The sequence below is a fragment of the Monomorium pharaonis genome, unplaced genomic scaffold, assembly GCF_013373865.1.
Source record: "Monomorium pharaonis isolate MP-MQ-018 unplaced genomic scaffold, ASM1337386v2 scaffold_134, whole genome shotgun sequence".
Lineage (NCBI taxonomy): Eukaryota > Metazoa > Arthropoda > Insecta > Hymenoptera > Formicidae > Monomorium > Monomorium pharaonis.
This window is the reverse complement of record NW_023415400.1, coordinates 16781-38765: the sequence shown is the minus strand read 5'-3', so window position 1 is coordinate 38765 and position 21985 is coordinate 16781. Positions and strand designations below refer to the sequence as shown.

The following is a 21985-nucleotide window of genomic DNA, read 5'->3' as shown; positions in this document are numbered from 1 at the left end:
CAGTGCTCGAGACAGCAGACCGTGCTATGACTCGTAGGCTCGAGCCCTTCCCTTGGCGCGCTTTCATTTGCATAATTTGAACAATTAATATCTTAATTATTGGCAGACGTAAACCCAAGACAATATTGAACCTTTATGTTCATCTCGATCCCTTCTACCTTTTTTTGAGCATTGATCCATGTAGTCTGGAACACCTGTATATAATACATAATCCTAATTTGTTTTTATTAAACTTTGTGTTCGTTAAGTATACTTAATGCTATCATTTTAACCCTTTCGTATTTCTTAAATAATATATGTCCTACTTACAAAATTCATCATAACTTTTAACCAAATAGTTTTTCCATCTTTACTTGTTTACAAAAAATTCAAGCTATATGTATAAATGTAAAATATATAATGTAACGTATAAATTTGTACACAAAAAATAAATTTTATTATATATTTACATTGTACCCACATAGAAATTGACATCCAGTGGATGTCCAATGGACGTCCATTAAACCTCCATAGATCCATGGGACGTCTATGTCCATGGTGGAAGTCAGATGGACGTCCATTAGAGGTCTTGTAAACTTCCTTAGCTCCATTGGAGGTTTACCTCCATGGCGGAAGTTAGGTAGACGTCCATTAGGGATCCAGTAAACTTCCATGGCTTCATTGAAGGATTACCTCCATGGCGGAAGTTAGACAGACGTCCATTAAAGAGCCAGTAAACGTCCATGGCTCCATTGGAGGTTTACCTCCATGGTGGAAGTTAGATAGACATCCATTAGGGATCCATTAAACATCCATAGCTCCATTGGATGTTTTCTTCCATAGTGAAAGTTAGATGGATGTCTATTAGGGATCCACTAAACTTCCATAGCTCTATGGAACATTATTTCCATGATGGAAGTTATACAGACGTCCATTAAGGATCCATTAAACTTCCATAGCTCTATGGAACATTTATTTTCATGGTAAAAGTTACCCAGACAACACGCTTGTCAGAATGAAAACTTTAAGAGAACTTTTTTAAGAAAACATTTAGATATCTTGGAAATGATGTCCAAATGGTAACATTTATCAGAGACGTCTACTAAGATAGGTCTTTGAGATATCTCATGGAAGAGTTTCATTAAAGTTTCTTGAAAATGTTATCCTTATGATATCACAGCTAAATGATATCAGCTTAATATCTCATAAAAGATATCACAATGCTGTCCGATTTTTGAGCCGTCCATGCGCGTCGTAGTTGACTCAGAAATCAGACAACACTATAGCATCCTGAATGAGAGATCTATTTGATATTTAAAAAAATTATCATAAAGATAATGTTTTCCAAAATAACAGTTTGTCTACAATTACTGCGCACAAAAAAATGCACAAAATCTAAATTTATCATGTACTGAATACAAAAACAGAATAATAAACTATTTAATTTTTCTTGAAATATATGATTTATATAGTTAAAATTATCTAATTAACCATTTGAACGCTTCAAAGTATTAATGCTAAATAGATCGCAATTTCCATCAAATTATTAAGGTTATGGAAAAAGATAAATTTAACAATGAAATTAATAAGTAAATAAATTAATGCTATTTATTTTTAATGTTTTGCAAAATTTAATTGCTTTTATAAAAAATAATATAATTGCGTCAGTTTATAACATATGTGTATATGTAGACAATAACAAGTACCCATATCGATGAGTCAAATTGGCATAGCAGATAGAGTACAAGGTTTGTAATCCTAAGGTCCCGAGTTCAAAACCAGAGGCAAGTAAGAATAAAATAAAATAATTTAATTTAAATTTAATTAATTAATAAAAATTTGTCCTAAATTTAGTATGTACTGTTGATAAAAATAATTTAAAAGAAATAAAATTTTTATTTTAAATTTTTATTTTGTCAATCATTCATTGAGGCTCCGTGAAGCCTCTATTAATGATCCACGAAACGTCCGTAAGTCATCCATCGAGGCTCCGTGAAGCCTCTGTTAATGATCCACACAACGTCTAATAGACCTCTTTGACGACCTCTATTGAAAGTCTAATAGACGTCCACAGTGCGGAACTGTGGATTTCTAATGGCTCTATATAGGACGTCTAATGGACGTCCACTGGAAGTTTAAACTTCCATGGCAGACGTCCATTAGACGTCTACTGGAGGTTTCATTTCTATGTGGGTATACGAAAATATTTTAATAAATATTAGAGATACCTGTTTGTATTTTTTCAGAAATAAATGATGAGATATTTGTGTACCAAAAATTGAAAATCACATACTTATAATAATATATAATGCTTAACGCAAAAAAAAGTTCCGGTTAATTCCGCAAGTACCATTGTGAATCTGAAACAGAATATGTTTTACTACACAAAGAAATAACCTAATTATGTATACATATCATCACAGGACACGGTGGTAGTGCCGTGCCAAGTGAACGCGAAGCGTGAGATGCTCGAGTATTATACATACGCAAGTATGCGACTTGCACACAAGATAACCATGTAGATCGTAATAACGACTGAACCATCTAAGTACTGACTAAGATCAATCAAAAGGATTCGATTTGTATAAGAAAGCACTGTGTATAAAAAAACTTCTTATTTTTTATTTTACGTGTCCTATGATAGAAGGTATCGCGATACAAAATCCAAAATACGAAATTTCGTTTTAAGAAAAGACATAGTTCTTGTTCAGTATATAAATTCAACATTAGAGATCTTTAAAAGTTATCTGTGACGGTTTCCTATAAAATATATACTGCATATTGAGACGATGATAAATCATTCGTTTTACGAGTGTAAAAAATAAGTAAATATTAAATAATTTATCTGTAAATTATACGATTAATAATAATAATCCCTTATAAGAAAAGTCGTGTAGATCCGAAAAGTAAGCGTTTTATCATCGCTTTTCCAAGTACATTGACGATCGTGTCCGCAACGAATTTCACGGCGGTAATATGACGGTCCATGGTTAATAACGCACTTATTTAAATCGTTGGTCCTCTTACCACTTATTGAGCCTACGTTTTAACTACAACATAATCAAGCAAGTATTAAATTTAATTTACTGTTTCTCTATCTCGTTTAACAATTTATTACATCAAACACATAATACGAAGAAATCGGTCATATTTACAGCGAGTAAATACATAAATTAAAAAATAAGTTAGTGCTCAAAAACGCTTTGAAAAAGTAAAATTACCCTTCAAAAAATAAAGACATTTTTGTCTCGATATTGTGATATTTTATAATATTAATCGATTTTATTTTACGATGATAATGTATAGTATTTTGGTCTCGGAACCGTTGCAAAATTCAGACAGATGTTAGCGCAAGCGAAGGACGCTGAACAGAAATATGTTATTCTGACGACGGCGCGATGTATTTTCTAACGTTCCTGTTACGGGAGAACGTTCGGATTGTGGACGTAAACATATAGTTTAATTCTATGTAGATTGTGAAAGCGTGGGGGAGGGGACGTGTGAGGTAAAGTCACCGATGAAAGATTTTTCTCCTAGATTTCATTATTCTAGATTGTGGTAATCACGGAGGAGATTTTGAGAGGTACGTGAGCCGGTGTCTCATGGCACGAGTTGTATGGACTTAAGGTGACCGTCAAGCCCATTGTGATGCGATTTCAAGACTTGAAATTCAAGCCCGGGCACGCTCGCGCAAACGTCACACTCCCCCTATCCGTGAGGCACGCGCGCTCGGCTGCGATCGGCGCGGCGTGAGCCGTCGCGCACTCGGCTACGTTCGCAGCCGGTTCGTCCTACAGAGATATACATATACATATAATATAGAGGCAACCTTCTGTAAGCGGAGCTGTCCGCATCTTCTATTCTATGGGATAGAACGATATGTAGTTAGAGTCCTATAATAGAGAAGCGCGATCTTGTTCCTACTTTCTGATTGGTCGGGTTCACGTGACTTATATGTGTGTTGTTACACAATGTAAATAAATGCACACATGTAATCATGGTAAGAACACATATACGCAACCTACGCGGCTGTCCGATCCTAAGATGGCAGCGGGTGGCAAGGTGGAGATAGAGTTCGCGCTTCTCTGATTATAGGACTCTACATATATGTAGTAAAGTGTTGTCTTCGTCACTCAACTAGTCTAATGGGAAAGCGCTCCCCGCTCCCCGTACATCGAAGCGTGCGTGGGATACGAAGGACGCCGTATAATTTGATAATCTTACGAGTTTATCGAATATTGACTTCTAATTAATTATTCGTTACAGTAAACAACAATCCATTGTGTTTCAATAATTTACCTGTCAAACCACCATCAAATAATTCACCTGTGGAAAAAAATTAACACATGAAACATCCTCATATCTCATAAAAACAAATTCTGTTGAGAATATCTCAACAAACAAAGATATTAATTCTACGTCCCATGAAACTCTTCAACCAAGTCGTAAGTGTAATTTGTGTTATTTTAACACTATAACAATTTTTTATTAACTAGTAAATGAAATTCATTTTTATCATTAATTATACTAATATATCATTTGGCTATTAAAGCATGTTATTATTTAATGTTTCAGCTTCTTTGTCATCATTGATGAAAAACATACATACGCAATTAGATAAATTAGCTATCTATTTCGATTGTTTCTTGAAAATTTATTATATATTTTTGTTGAATATTGATAAATTATTTTTTGTTTTATTTAACATAAAAACATTATTTAATTTTTTAAAATAGTTTTTATTTGATTTTATTTGATTATTGTATATATATTGCTTTATTTTAGATTCTCATGTTGCTGCTGTTCTCCAAGTTTTAGTAGACAGACAGGAAGAACTGAATGGGAAAGTAGAACATGTAATCCTGATGCTTCAAAGAATTTATCGCAAGCTAGCCCCAAACGAAGAAAAAATTATTATACCAAAAGGACTTTCTGCACTTCCTTTAAGGGATGAAGATGCTTTCGTAGAATTTCAACAGTTTCTAATCTTCGATGATAACTTCTATCCTTTAGTAAGTATAATCTTATTACTCGTGTTGTAATAGTGATATTATTTGTTGGCAAATTAAAATTAATAGCTATATTTTAGTTTCTTTTCTACACACATTTTCATTACAATAAAAACTTTATTTTATATTTATTTCCCATACAGGAAGGTATGCAAACAAATTTGGTATTATTTTAATTTTAAAATATAATGTATGATATATTGTGTCATAATCGTAAATCTAATTTAAAAAATTCTATTTTTTTAAATTATTTTAAGTTCTAAATTTAATTTTTATAATACGTGATAAAAAATGTGTGCTTTAAAAAGTTAATGCTCGAAATAAATAGTATATGTAATTATATATTAGTATATGTAGTTATATGTAGCTACAATTGTAATGCAGCGGAAAATTATCTCAATATAATTATTGCTTAATATATTTTAGAAAATAATTTTGTAATTATAAAACAAATATTATAAAGCAAGTTATTGCAAAACAAAAGAAAAATATTGCAATATGAAATTGTACAATATAATTATTCAAACATACTTAAAATGAAAATTTTACAAAAAAAATTGAAGTAGCATGCATGAAACATCATACTATTTTAATATCAATTTTATAATCACAAAATTCCTTAAAAAAATATCCCTTAAAAAAAATATGATTTCTACTTTTGTAAATACAACAATTATTACGAAGGTTTCCTATCTGGGTTTTTCTTTATTATCATTATTTTATTTTATATATTTACAAATAAATTTTATAAAAATTTACATTTTCATAAAAATTTTTTTAGCTTTGGAACATGCGCTCACTTATAATTAAAAAATGGCATTGAAAATTAATTTTTTTTTTTCAGGTAGATTATTTTCACAACCTAATGAAAATTGATGAATAGACCGATGAATATACAACTATCGGCCGTATTCTGCCAAAAGTTATAAAAAATTCTTTGGCTCGTATGATAAATTTTTCTGGATCAGGTTCAGTGAAGCTAAAATTTGAAAATACGAAGCTCCATGAAGCAATTATTTGTAAGTTTAATTATAATTTCAATAATAATACTTTTTGTTTTTAGATAAATAACATAATTCATCTCTATTTTGTATATAGGTGCTGTTTTAAAGGCATTCCTTATGATACTTATGTTCTACCTGGGATAGAACTTACACTAATGGAAGCGGAATAGCGTATACCGTATGCCGTATGCCGAAACTGTGTCCAACATCTGTGCGACAAGGATAGATAGAACATAACTTGATATGAAATGAAACAGAACTATTTTTCTCACTTCTTGGACACACTTATACGGGTTCTCTTTTCCTTTCATTAGTATAAGTTCTATGGGGGGAAGCCACTCGGCATACGTTCCCGAATTTTTTCTATCTTTCTACTGTTTTCTTATTGCGTCACCGGCGTCTCGGTAGCCTGAACAGTTCCGGATTCTCCATACGAGGCCCCCGTGCACGCTATCGAGTTTTTCAACTCACGAGGTCGTTGATTACAATCGGCTCTGTATGCGATTTCAAGCCCGGGCACGTTCACGTACACATCGCACTCTTCCTATCCGTGAGGCACGCGCGCTCGGTTGGCTCGGCTGCGATCAGCGTGAGCCGTCGCGCACTTCGGCTACGTTCACGGCCAGTTCGTCCCTTTCTCCTCTGCCCCTTCTAACTCCGTTCTAACTCCGAACTCCGAGGCGGTCGCCGGCGTCTAATACTTTTTTCGAAGTATGTTCATCGCGCGGGCGTAGCCGCACAGTGGGGAATTTTGGCTAAAACGTGGCCATAAATCGAGGAATCATCAGAAATGCACAAAAATTGGTAAATTTATGTTTTTGGGGTCGCTGATTATGAATCCAATGTGTAATTTTTTGAAAACAAAATGGCGGTCTTAATATGGTGAAACGAATCATTAAATATTCATCCGATTTAGCTGAAAATTTATAAATCAATGATTTTGAGGTCGCTGATTACGAATCCAATGTGTAATTATCTGGAAACGAAATGGCGGTCTTAATATGGCGGAACGAACTATCAAATACTTATTTGATCTGGCTGAAAATTAATTTTTGGACTTGTCAATTAAGAATTAAATTAAAAAAAAAAATTTTAATCTATGTGCAGCTATAAGAGTTTATTCTTACATTTTTTATAAATAGATATAAATTATTATTATTATTCAGTCCAAATTAAATAATTAATTTGAAATAAAAAAATAAATTAAATAAAAATTAATTAATCTGAATCGGAATCGCAATCCTCTTTATAATCAGAAGTTATTTCTGTATCCGAATCTGGTTTCGACAGTAATTATATTGCTTCAGGCAATAATTCTTTCACTTTGTTTTGAGGCAGTTTCCTTAAATTTATAAAAGGATCTGACGACACCAACAGCCAATTTAAAACATCGTCCATTGTTTTTTCGCGTGAACATTTCTGTGAGAATTCCTTTCAATATTTTTTAATGTCTTTATTCCAGATTTTCTATTATCATATATAATACCTATTATATAATCATATAAAAAACATATATTTTTAAATCTTTCCATATTTAATTATATATTTTTATGATTATACATGATTATATCGCGCCAAATTTCGGATTAGATTATATATGATTACATATTATTAGATCTTTTCGTATCTAATTATATATTTTTACATCTGATCATACTAATATCCATTTTTTTGGGGGGTGGAGGGTAACGATTCTAAAAATTTGTTTAGTAAACATTCTATATATAAGACATTTAAAACTTTAAATACTTTTGACTTTTATCCGGATTTCAAACCCACACTTTCTCTATTACTGTTGTAAGCACAGATGGAATTAAGCGGGACTGCCTGAGATCTCAAACGCGCCTCACCAGGTATCTTTTTAAACGCATACATTATACTGAAAAAACAATTTTCTTGACACAACCAAAATTTGGTAGACTGAACCAAATAATTTGGTAAAAATAGGAACAAACAAATATTTTGTTGTCCTAACAAAAAAATTTGGTTCTTTTTATTTAGTATTGAAAACCAAAATTTTATTACCGACAACCAAAAGGTTTTTTTATCTGAAATATATTTAGTTATCGATAGCCAAAATGTTTAGTATCAACAAAATGTTTTCTTGTCTAAAATAAAAGTATTTTACTGAACACCCGTATTTTTGGTAAAGAATTTTATTTTTATTTTTATTTTGTTACAAAGTTTTGCTTTTATTTTAAGTTTTACTAAAAAAATTATCTTATTTGTAACAAAATAAAAAAATTTGTTACAAAAATGCCCGTCGCTTATTTGGAAACAAATTTTAAATTTTTTGAGATAAAATTTCAAAATTGGCATTCAACAAACGTATTCTACAAGCATTATAAGATTTATGAGATACATATATAATGATATAAATATAGAATAAAAATATTTTTTGTAGATAGTTAAATATTTTATAAATATATTATATATACATACATTTCTGTCTCGTTTTCAGATTTTTGAAACATAAATTAAGTAATAAGATCAGTTAATTTTTTACGTTTAGCTTCAAGTATGTCATGGTATTCATAAAATTTTATAATAATTTAGCCATCAACAAAGTTTTGTAACAATTTTTTAAAATCCTATTAAAAATGACAAAAAAATATGTTTAGAATATTTAATAAAATTAATAAAATTAACAAAATATGTATAAAATATTTTGCATAAAAATATTACCGTATTTTGAACTGCTGTAGAACGATTAATAGCGTATGAAATTTTTTTAAATTCATTTTCAGCATTATTATTTTTCTTTAATTTTTTTTCTTTACTAATGATACATTTATTAATTAAAGGATTTATATTATCTTCATCGTTACTAGATGCATCTGATGAATTATTTGATGTACTCTGCTTGTCAGTGTTATGTCCATAATCAAAGTCTTCAGTTAATGTTGTATTTAATGATTCATCTATTGGATAATTTTTCGATGCATACGATGTCCATCAAACTAAAACAAAAGCCTTGATGAATATAATATATACCGAGAAAGTATATAATATGTAATATATATTTTTTAAACTAAAAGTATATTATACATACCGAAGGTTGTATATCACTACTGCATTGTGAAAATTTGCTTTTTGTTTCTTCACTCAGTTCCTTCTGTAAAAATAGCAAAATATTACATTTTCAAATAAATTTCTTAAAAATCTTGAAAAACAAAATTTTATTATCTTACTAATTTTAATATGTCTATCAATTGTTTTCTTTTTTCTATAAAAAAGCGAACTCCTCCAATTGTTGTGATTAATCGTGCCACTTTATTTTTATTTATTTTTAGAAAAGTCTCTTTATCAATGTCCTCCTGTATGAGACATAAATGTAAAAAGTAAAAAATTTATTATTATTTGACCATACATCCTAACCTTAAATTAATATATTTTTTTTTTAATCAAATCAAGTTAAAGCTATAATAGGTTATAAAATTAATTTTCTCAAGTTAAAAATTGCATAAACGAAAAACTGACTTAGTTAAAAGTTAAGTTAAATTAACTCAAGTTAAATTTAAAATTAATTTTGGAAAACGTTATTTATATTTATATTAAATTAGAAAGTCATAATTTGTTTAAACTAGATTATTAAAATAGTTATAATTAGATTAGATCATAAAACATATATAACATTTTATTTATAAATTAAATTTATAAATCTTTAAAACTTTGGAAAAAGTCAACAAGTTAAAGTTTATGTATTACAAAATTATTTAGTTAAAGTTAAATTTAAAAAATTTTAAATTTAAAATTAATGAAGTTAAAAGTCATTCTTTTTAACTTTGTTATTAACTTTTAATAAAATATTTATAAACCATAACTATTTAACAATCTGCGAATGCATGCGTATTGCAACTGTAAATACAGTAGGATAGATGTCTTAATTACTGCCAGTGTCCTAATAACTGCCATTTTATTTATTGTACTTGATAAAAAATATATTTGTAAATAAACGTGTTAAACAAAAAATTTATTATTAAATTAATACTTTATTTTATAGAAAAACAAACAAATGATACATATTTGTTTAGACTTAATATTTAAAAATTAATGTTAATTCGGTTTTATATCAAAAGTGCGATTACGTAAGTAAGAGGCGATGCAAAAGTCATATTAAAGAAAGGGCACTAATTTTATTATATAACCTACATTGATCATGTAAAATAAATTAATAATGAGATATATAAGAATCATTTTAATGAAATAATGTATGAAATAGGTGATATTTTATCTTAAATTATTATAATTAATGCTAACAGCAATATATAGGGACAATATTTTTTGGTTTGTCCGTTAAACTGCGGTCAGTGTTCGGGATAAGAAACGTACGTGTTACAAGAACGTATAACTGACATCTACGAGACTCTATAAAAGGGACTGGCAGTTATCTGGTCACAGTGAAAGAGACTGGCATTTTGGGTGTCAGTAATACGAAAGCGGCTGTCAATCATGGGGATATCGCAGATTTCTGTATATTTTTACTTATTATTAATTGAGTATTTATATTTAATGCATAATAATTTTTTTTATGATAATAGAGTTATTAAGTAATATTATGATTAAAAGTGAAACATTTTTTTAGCTTCAGCAATGCCCAAAATGGTTTAATAAAGTTCGGCTATAAGCTTAAGGTGGCAGTAATTGGGACATCTACCCCAGTTAAATATTTTGTTTTGTTTCTATTATATTTTTTTATTACGCACTTTTAATTTAAGTATTAATTATAAATATTAATAATAAATATTTAAGCTAATTACTTAAATTAAAAGTGCGTAATAAAAAAATATATTACTACAAACAAAACAAAATATTTAACTACTGTTTACCGTTGCAATACGCATGCATTCGCAAATTGTTAAATAGTTATGTTTTATAAATATTTTATTAAAAGTTACATTTTATAAATATTTTATTAAAAGTTAAAAGTTAATAATAAAGTTAAAAAGGTAATGACTTTTTACTTTATTAATATTAAATTTTCAATTTATAAAATTTAACTTTAATTAAATATTTTTGAAATATATAAATTTTAACTTATTAACTTTTTTCCAAGGTTTTGAAAATTTATAAATTTAATTTACAAATAAAATGTTGAATATATTTTAAAATCTAATCTAATTATAATTGTTTCAATAATCTAGTTTAAATAAATTATGGCTTTCTAATTTAACATAAATAATGTTTTTCAAAGTTAATTTTACCTTGAGTTAATTTAACCTAACTTTTAACTAAGTCAGTTTTTCGTTTATGCAATTTTTAATTTGAGAAAATTAATCTAATAAGAACTATTAATTTTAATTTGATTTGGTAAAAAAAAATATTTTAACTTACCCAACATTAATTTTGTAAAGTTATGGAAGTTTGTAAAATTATCGAAGAAACAAAGGTTTTCTTAATCTTCAATTCTTATGAAAATTAATAATAACTCATATAACAGCAAAGCGCGCTTTGCTTAAATAATTAAATAATTTATTTAATTAACCATAAAATATATTCAACATTTTATTTGTAAATTAAATTTACATGAAATAACAAAGAAATAATGCCATTTATGAGAAAACGTATTTTTTTAAATAATTGTTTCTTTTAAAATCTTTTCTTTTACACAAATAAATCTGTAAAACTTTGGAAAAAAATTAACAAGTTTATGTTTATGTGTTTCAAAAATATCTAGCTAAAATTAAGAATTAAAATTTAAAATTAAAAAAGTTAAAAGTGTTGTTTACAAAAATATAGGCACAAATATGTTGCCGTATTAAAAATAATTTTTTTTTTTATTAAATGCAGTTAAAATGTGAAAATTGTTCTACAATCAATTAAATTGTTTTTATTTATTTTTAGAATTATAATCGTAATAGTCGCGAGAACCGGGGCGCTCGCGCGATAAACATATTTCGAAAAAAGCATTAGACGCCGGCGACCGCCTCGGAGCTCGGAGTCAGAACGTTATATTGGGAAAGAGGCAGAGGAGAAAGGGACGAACTCAGCCGCGAACGTAGCCGAGTGCGCGACGGCTCACGCCAATCGCAGCCGAGCGCGCGTGCCTCACGGATAGGATGAGTGCGATGTGTGCGTGAGCGTGTCCGGGCTTGAAATCGCATCACAGCTCTGGAGAGAAGTGAAATTTCTTGGGTGTGAATGGGTTATCTTACTTCTTACTTTCATTCCGCTCTTGCTATGAGTAAGATCAATCCAGTGTAAACGTTCCCTAAATACAGTTCACTTTGGAGTGAATCGGGATTGGACGGCTGGGTGTAAACTAGGTCATTGTCGAAAACAACATTATTTGAACGTGTTACAGTCTTTTATTCTGTTAGAAAAAGTATTATCAATACACAATGATGCTCAGAAAGGTAAGGAGCAAAAAAACATCTATTATTCAAGTTTGTTCGATTATTAAAATTATATTGTGCAGTTTTTTTAATACTCTATGTTATATTTACAATTAGATAATGATAGCTAATATACTATATATGATTTAAGTTAACTATTCAAGTGTTAAAACATCTATTGTAAAATAATTTTTTTAGATATTTCGTCCAAAAATGTTCCAAAAAATGGCACGATCCTTCTCAGCAGCTGCCGAATCTGCGCAAGGATATTCTTTGGTTAGTATATTTGTAATATCTTAGTTAATATAAAATATAGGAAATCATGTTCTTAAAGAATAAATCAGAATAAATAAAAATCTTAAAGAAATCTAAAAGTTTGCACCAATGTAATATTTATAAAAGTATTACTATACTCTACACACACATATACACACATACACACACACACACACACACACACACACACACACACACACACACATATACACTTATATAAGTACAATTATAAATAAATGTTTAATTAATTTGAAAGATAAGATAAATTAAATATGTTAGCAAATAGAGAAAAGTATGTTTTATTATTTGTTTGTTGTTTTATTTTGTTTGTCTGGTGTTTTATAGATTGACAATATTTAATTTCTTAAATAAGATAAACATTTATATATTACGTTTATATTTATTTAGCTTTTCCATAAAAATATTATTACATTTTATTTTAATTTGCATAAATACATTGAATATAAAGTATATATATATGTTATTTATTTATATACATATACTATTGTGAAATGTTATATATAGAAAATTTTACCTCATATTTGACTTAAAAAAATATTTCTAGTAGATATATTAAAAAATAAATATGTACATATCCATAAAGATATATAATTTAGTGTTTACACTATATTAACTACAGGACTATCGTGTTTCATGATATTTTAAATAATTTTTTTATATTAATAGTTAGATATTAAATATACATCTTGTAATTAATTTTATTTTTGTAAGAAACTTTGTGATAATATTGAACAAGCACATTTATATTATATTAAATAAATAAAAGCTATACGTACTTACAAATAATTTCATACCATACAGCACATGTAGATGCTAATAATGTTCGAAGAATATTGCAGCAGTACATTGCGTAAGTTCTGAGAACATTCGAGATACGTACTGAGAACATACTGAGTACATTCCTATTTCCGCCTTCTTCTGCTTCGTAGAATATACTGAGAATGTTTTGCAGTAAATACCAGGAATATCACTAGTATCAACGTAGAACCAATGATAAAATGTGCACGGTATATTATGTTAACTGGGCATCGGGTGATAACGACGATGACAATGAAAATACCCGCGTGGAAATTTCGCCTTGCATATAGCTAGGTTCTGAATAGTTTTTCTAGATTCTGTCTAGCATCTATCTAGAAAAAATGGCTAGTACCAAGCTGTATATGTAACTTTCTGAATCTTAGTCTCTAAACATATAATCTATCTAGAAAGTAGCTATAGTATTTCTCGCTCCTTCCTGGCCACTGCATAAGACCAAAGATGAAGGGTTAAAATTTTATTTTTATATTTTCTCAATTCTCTGAAGCTCTATTCAAGGCCCAAGGGACTCTCTTTGAGTGCAAAAATGATACTACACTTTGCTGTTAGATAAACCTATTGAGCTCACTATACACATCGAGAGATAACTTGTTGCTGTAGGTGATTTTCTTTTATAAGCCTTTTGGTGTTTTCTCACGAGAAGGAGAAGCGCCGTGCCCTCGTCTAGCAGCGATCTCGCAAACTATTCGCGGCTGCTGCGGAATAATGATATACATATATATCTAGTACATATAAAATAGATCTTATTACAATATTCTCACTATATTATGTACGGTATATATATTTACAGTACAGTAATCAAAATAAAGAAATTATTTCGTCATTTTTGGTAATGTTACATTTCTGACACTAAAAATAAGCTTTAAAACATTAAAAGATATTTAGATTGCAAAAGTAAATTCTAAGAATGAACGAGAAATAATATACTAATTTAGATATAACAGATCCGTTCTAATAATATACGAATAATGATATATTAAAGAAAATATTATAAGAATATTCTCAGTACATTATATACGGTACGTATGTTCACAGTATGAGTACAGGATATTCTGATGGTATCATGTGCTATGTGGGTATATATCATATTTTAAATTAACGAAAAATGTTCCTGTACATTTTTTCATAATCATATTTTAATATTTTTAACTATAATGTAAATATTGTAAATTGTGAAAACATTTTTACAGTTACATATAAGATACATATTTATATTTTATTTGATTGAAATTTTATACATATTTGTATATTACATGTATTATATATATTTCATTTTAGAGAACAGTTATGAGTATTACTATATCTTATTGAAATTTTTAGAACTATCTGATACTCAAAAAGAAATGCAAGAAGTAGCGCGAAAGTTTACTAGAGAAGAGATTATCCCAGTAGCTTGCAGAATATGATAGAACAGGAAAATATCCATGGGATATTATTAAAAAGGCATGGAGTATTGGTCTTCTAAATAAAAGCATTCCACAACATTGTGGTAAGTTTGACATATCAAATTTTATTATGAATGTGTGTGTGTATGTACAATAAAATTTTGACATATATATATATATATATATATACATATACATATACATATATACATACATATATATATATATATATATATATACACACACACTCACTCGAAAAAAAAGCGGTACACCTAAAATTTGTCAAAAAATCACTAAACTTCCAATGACCATAACTACGCGAGTAATAAAGATAGAAAGGTTTATAAAAAAAGAAATTAAAGCTTCAAATGTCTACTTTAAGAATTGATTTAGTAAAATTTTGCGTAATAATTTTTTTTAAAATGGCGTATGACAAAACGAGAGCATGCAAAATTGAAAAATATTGGTCCGAGTTTGCGACGATCCATGGCGTGAGGCAAGTATCGCAACTTAATGGGATAAAAAGCATGCGATAGTACAGAGTTTTCCCTTCAAAATGCTTTTTACTCGTCTTGATACGATGATTTTTCGTTGAGATATGCGCATTTAAAGTAAAAAACTGCCTTTTTATTCAAATGCGCATATCTCAGCGAAAAATCATTGTATCGAGACGAGTAAAAAAGCATTTTGAAGGGAAAACTCTGTACTATCGCATGCTTTTTATCCCATCAAGTTGCGATACTTGCCTCACGCCATGGATCGTCGCAAACTCGGACCAATATTTTTCAATTTCGCATGCTCTCGCTTGTCATACGCCATTTTGAAAAAAATTATTATGCAAAATTTTACTAAATCAATTCTTTAAAGTAGACATTTGAAGCTTTAATTTCTTTTTTTAGAAACCTTTTTATCTTTATTACTCGCGTAGTTATCGTCATTGGAAGTTTAGTGATTTTTTGACAAATTTTAAGTGTACCGCTTTTTTTTCGACTGATGTATATATATGTGTGTGTGTGTGTGTGTGTGTGTGGTGTGTGTGTGTGTGTGTGTGTGTGTGTGTGTGTGTGTGTGTGTGTGTGTGTGTGTGTGTGTGTGTTAATGTATTATACAACACACCAAGTATAGTATAGATATAGCATAACATTGTTAGATAGAGAATAATACTGATGCAAGAATAAATTTACAAACTTATAACTTATTCCAGGTGGTTTAGAAAGTAAGTATTTTTGATTCATGCTTGGTTACTGAAGAATTGCTTACGGATGTACAGGAATAACAACTGCAATAGAAACCACAGTTCTTGGAGTATGTCTCTTTTTTGTTATGAACGATATCTCAGTTCTATATCACATAAAATTTTAGCAATAATTTTCTTAATAAAATAAAAATTAATTTTTCTTCGGTTTATTAAGTTCCAATTCCTTTATTAAATCTTATATTTTATTTACTTAATACAGCAATCACACATACACACATACACCGCACGCGCGCGCGCGTGTGTGTGTGTGTAAAATTTTTCTAGTTTTATTATAAATATACATATATTTATATTTTTACCCATTTAGCCAAACTCCAGTTATCATAGCTGGAACAAAGGAACAGCAAAAGAAATATCTTGGCAGACTTTTAGAAGAGCCACTTGTTGCGGTAAATTTACAATTAAATTTGCATGTAAAAGTTAATTACATATATATGTATGAATGTATATATATTTATAGGCATATTGTGTTACTGAACCTGCTGCAGGATCTGACGTGGCAGGTATCAAAACTAAAGCTGAAAAGAAAGGAAAAGAATGGATAATAATGGCACAAAGATGTGGATTACAAATGGTGGTGTTGCCAATTGGTACAATAACATGCTCCAATATTTAGCATTAATTTCTAAAAAGCATTATTTACATTTTCACCTTTTTATCATATAGGTATTTTGTTCTGGCAAGAACAAATCCAGATCCAAAAGCTCCAGCTAATAAAGCTTTTACAGGTTTTATTGTAGAACGTAAAAGTGATGGCTTAAACTCCTGGTCGTAAGGTAATTTCCAATATGATAAACTTTATTTATATTTTATTGAATTCTATTAAAATTTTTACTGATACGACCTGCTTTTCACTTCTTTAAGGAATTAATATGGGGCAAAGAGCAGCGACACACGAATGATAACATTCGAAGACGTTCGTGTTCCTGAAGAGAATGTATTGCTTAAAGAAGGAGAAGGTTTTAAAATAGCTATGAAGACTTTTACTAGAACACGATCACCAGTAATATGTCTATTCATTCGTTAAATGCCAAATAAGTTTAATATAACATTTATGCAAACGTTATCTTCATTTTTATATTGCAGGTTGCAGCATCGTCTACTGGTTTGGCCCAGAGAGCTTTGGACGAAGCAACGAATATTCGATGGAACGCAAAACATTTGGTATACCAATAGCGCAACATCAAGCAATAGCTTTATGCTAGCTGATATGGCTGTTGGCGTTGAAACTTCTAGATTAGCATGGATGAAGGCAGCCTGGGCTGCTGACAAAGATTTACCGAATGCTACATTGCTCGCTAGTATCGCAAAATGTTATAGTGCTGATGTAGCTAATAAATGTGCTACAGACGCTGTACAGGTACGATATAATAATTTATATATCTATGAATTTTATGTTAAGTTGTAACAGTCAGTAAAAGGCTCGAGTATGTTCTCTTTTTACAATTTGTCATACATGATAATTTTTCAATTTAGGTTTTCGGTGGTGCGGGTTTCAATTCCGAGTATCCAGTAGAGAAGCTTATGCGCGATGCAAAAATTTATCAGATATATGAAGGTACTTCACAGATTCAAAAGTTGATTATATCGCGTGGTCTCTTTGACGAAGCCTAAACAAAAGAGCAGCTAAATAATCATGTGCCAATTGAGTTATGAAGAAAATTTGAATTATAAAATTTATTTTTATAAAGAAGTATTTTTTTTAGTATTCTTATTAAAGTTACAAAATGGTAAACTTATATCTACATCTAACATATCATATGCAATGTTTATACTCTTAGAATATGTGCTTATACTTTTAGAACATTATACATTAATATAAGGTAAAAGTTGAAATTTTTATACTTAAATGTGATTTATAAATTTGAAATAATTATTTAAAAAATATATGTCAACTACACAAATTATGCAAATTTTTTTAATGTAAATAAAGGATTGTAATATTTCACACAAAAAATAATATTTTATGAAATCATAATTCTTTTAATTTATTCCGAAAACCGATAGAAATTATTTAAGAACTATGTGAATATAAAAACTAACGAAGTATTAACGAAAAAGCAGATTTGTATACAGTGTTAGCTACAATTTTAATTGCTCCGATATACAATATTTAGTTCTTTACGTGTTTACATTTTTATGGAATTTAATTTATGACGGAGCCTTTATTGTGTATTTAAAAGTTAAACCCTCAAAGGGATCGCGATTTAAATAAAATTGTTTCATTCTTTAACTCTCGATAATCTTTCGTATCTCGGGGAATTTTTTATGTGAGTCGATTTCAACACATTTGTACTTTAGCAAAGGAATGAACAACTAGCAACTATAATAGAAAAAACGCAGACTCTTAGTCGCGCAACGACGTCAAAGGCGAAGGCTCGCAAATGCGGGAAGCTTGTGGTGTTTTTCGTCGTGACACGTTGGACCATTTTAAAAGGGCCGCGCTCCCATAACAAACGGCGCTAACCACGCCACGATCAGGAGTGCGTTAGTCAAGTGTAGAGTCCTATATAGAAAGAAACGAAATCAGCTGCTATCTTGAGCTCATTTTGAGATTTGGCAACGCTGCGTTGTAGCACATGTTTATAGTGGAACTCCAATACATTGTCATGCATAACCTAACCTGTCTAATTGGAAATAAGATTTAGAAGTTACTCCGAATTGTTTTGAGATAACTTATACAGAAGAAAACCTCTTGTTGGGTAAGTTGAAAGTGAAATACTGTTGCTATTTAATTTAATTAATAATTCCTTATTTATTTTATTAAAGCAATAACAAAAAGAAAGGAACACGAAAGAAACACATAAATTAATAGCTTCTCAATGTTTGAAACACCGCTAATTTACGGACTCAACATGGCATCAACCAATCAGAAATTTCGACGTCGATTTCGCTTCTCTCTTATACAGGACTTTAATCAAGTGCATTGTTCATTTTGAAAACGTATTACGCATGGTGTAAGGAGACAAGGGCCGGTATTCATAGTCGAATCTTACTCAAGACCCATCTTAATCCACACAGTATACTTTATCCTAGGGATGTCCTAGGAGGTCATTTTGGAATATCGCAATATCGTTGGATATCCGTGGACCATTTACGATATCCAAGGGATATCCAAAAGATCCACAAATGTCCACCGATTTGACATCCTGTGGATATCTCAAACGATATCCAGAGGATGTCCAAGAGATTTCTTAAGATATCGTAATATACCCTCCCAGTGAACACAGTAATATAGTAGCAGCGTAACAGCAATGTAATCGAATATAACAGGTTACGTTACTCTGAAGTTACACGTAACTTACATGTAAGTTACAATTTTCGACTCAGCAATATAACATGTTATAATTACATGTTATCTAACCGTCACACAACAGTTACAAAGAAAAATAAAATAAAATAAAATTTCATTTTTTTAAATTATTTTCAACAGCACATACTAAATTTAGGATAATTTTATTAATTAATTAAATTTAAATTATGTTATTTTTATTTTATTCTTACTTGCCGCTGCTAGGTTTGAACCCGGAACCTTAGGATGACGAACCTTGTACTCTACCTGCTACGCCAATTTGACTCATCGATATGGGTACTTGTTATTGTCTACATATACCTATATTTATAAACTGACGCAACTATATTTTTTTATAAAAGCAATTAAATTTTGCAAACATATTAAAAATAAACAGCATTAATTTATTTACTTATTAATTTCATTTTGTTAAAATTATTTTTTCCATACCTTAATAATTTGATGGAAATTACGATCCTTTAGCACTAATCTTTGAAGCGTTCAAATGATTAATTAGATGGTTAACTATATAGATCATAATTCTAAGAAAAATTGAATAGTATAACTTATTATTCTGTTTTTGTTCAGCACATGATGAATTTAGATTTTGTGCATTTTTTGTGCGCAGTAATTGTACCGTTATTTTTGAAACATTATCTTTATAATAATTTTTTTTATTATCAAATAGATCTGTCATTCAGGATGTTATAATTGGTCTGATTTCTGAGTCAACTACGACGCATCGTTTCGTAATAACATTGATACGAACGTGTTATGTTACGATTATACAATTTTTGTTGAATAACTGTAACGCCAAAACGATATAACAGCTATATCATTCACTTGCGTATAACAAATATTACGTAACAGATTATTTCCATGTCATATAGAACCTACATATCACAAGAATAACAATGTTAAATTACATGTACTTCTATGTTATATTGCCGCTATAAAATGTGTTCACTGGGATAGTTTACGCCACATACGCTATAGATTTTAGTACTGGCAGTGAATATCAAAATGCAGTCTTAGTTTATATTTTATCATATGATTATGTAATATGTATAGTATTTATGCTTTATAACGGTGTGCATTTAAATATTGTGTGAAAAGTTGAATAATTTTGTAATAATATTACATATGTATACACAGTATGTATTATGTATATTTTTTACTTTTGTATATTGTGTGAAGTTTTATGATTCCCAGGTAGCAAGGTGACGTTAATACGACGTCAATAATTCGTCATTTAAGGTCGCAGACGTCATGTTACCAATTAAGACGTAATAGTAACGTCATTTTTTGACCATTAATTACGCCAGTCATTTATCCATCCTACAACGTATTCCGACGTCATATTCTTGACTATTAATAACGTCAGTTATTGATCATTTTACGACGTATTATAAGATTTTATTAGTTACTAATTACTGACGTTAACTATAATTCTTTGTAATAATTGACGATTTGACCTCAAATGACAAATTATTGAGGTCTAGTGGACGACACCTTGTTACCTATAACTATCATTATTTAAAGAAATGTTTATAAACAACATTATTAAATTATATAATATTTTATATAATTAATACTATCAATATTTTAGAATCATCCCAGGCAGACATAATATTATGATAATATTTTATTAATATTTATTAATATTTATTTTTTCAAAATATTATATAAATATTTTACACATATTTTATATATACGAAGAAAAAATCTTTATTCAACATATTAAAATATAGATTAATATTTTTATAATATTTATGGTAAATAAAATAAAGATTTGTATAAGTAATATTTTGTAAATATTTATAAATATTTCATAATATTTTTATAATATTTATGATAAATCTTTATGATTTGTCAAATCTAAGACCACAAAATATTTATAAAATATTTAGATAAATATTTATAAATATTTGGATAAATATTTATATAATATTTTAATAAATATTATAAATATTTTATAAATATTTTATAATATTGCGTGCTGTCTGGGGTATAATTTAGCTTATCAAAACGAACAGAGCAAAAACATATTTTTATAAGTTATTGCACATTTATTCGCATATGTAGAAATCAGGAAAAAACTGTAAATTTATATTTATTTATAAAATATTAGTTAACTACAAGTTTCATGTTTCTCGCATCTATTGAACTGATCTATAACAAATATGTATTCATGGATCATCAAGTGTTCATGGATCATCACAAAGGCAAGTAGCGTACGATCTTCGAAGTCAAGCAACGTCGACGGCGGTTCAGAGTTGGATGGGTGACCGCGGAAGTTAGGCAATTCAAACGTGACTATGGTGGTTGGGTCGTGAGGCTTGTTGAGAAACAACGTAGATTTTTTCATTATAATTATGTTATTTCGATATTTCATATGCAAGTACTGCATATATAGGACATGTACCCGAAATATTTTCTAAAAACTTCATAATAACGGCTTTTACTACCTGGGATAGTCCCAAAAATGACGTTAAATGTCGTCTTTATTAAATGTAACCTAAAAACCTATGTTTTTTCATAAAAATAAAATAAAATACCGTCAAATGTACGATACTAGCTTCTTGAAAATGACGTCAATAATATGAAAAT

General features: G+C 29.1%; 1 pseudogene; it reads left to right on the top strand.

Moving 5' to 3' along the window:
• Window positions 1–2285: 2285 nt before the first annotated feature.
• On the top strand, window positions 2286–17697 carry LOC118648031 (annotated as a pseudogene).
• Window positions 17698–21985: the final 4288 nt, after the last annotated feature.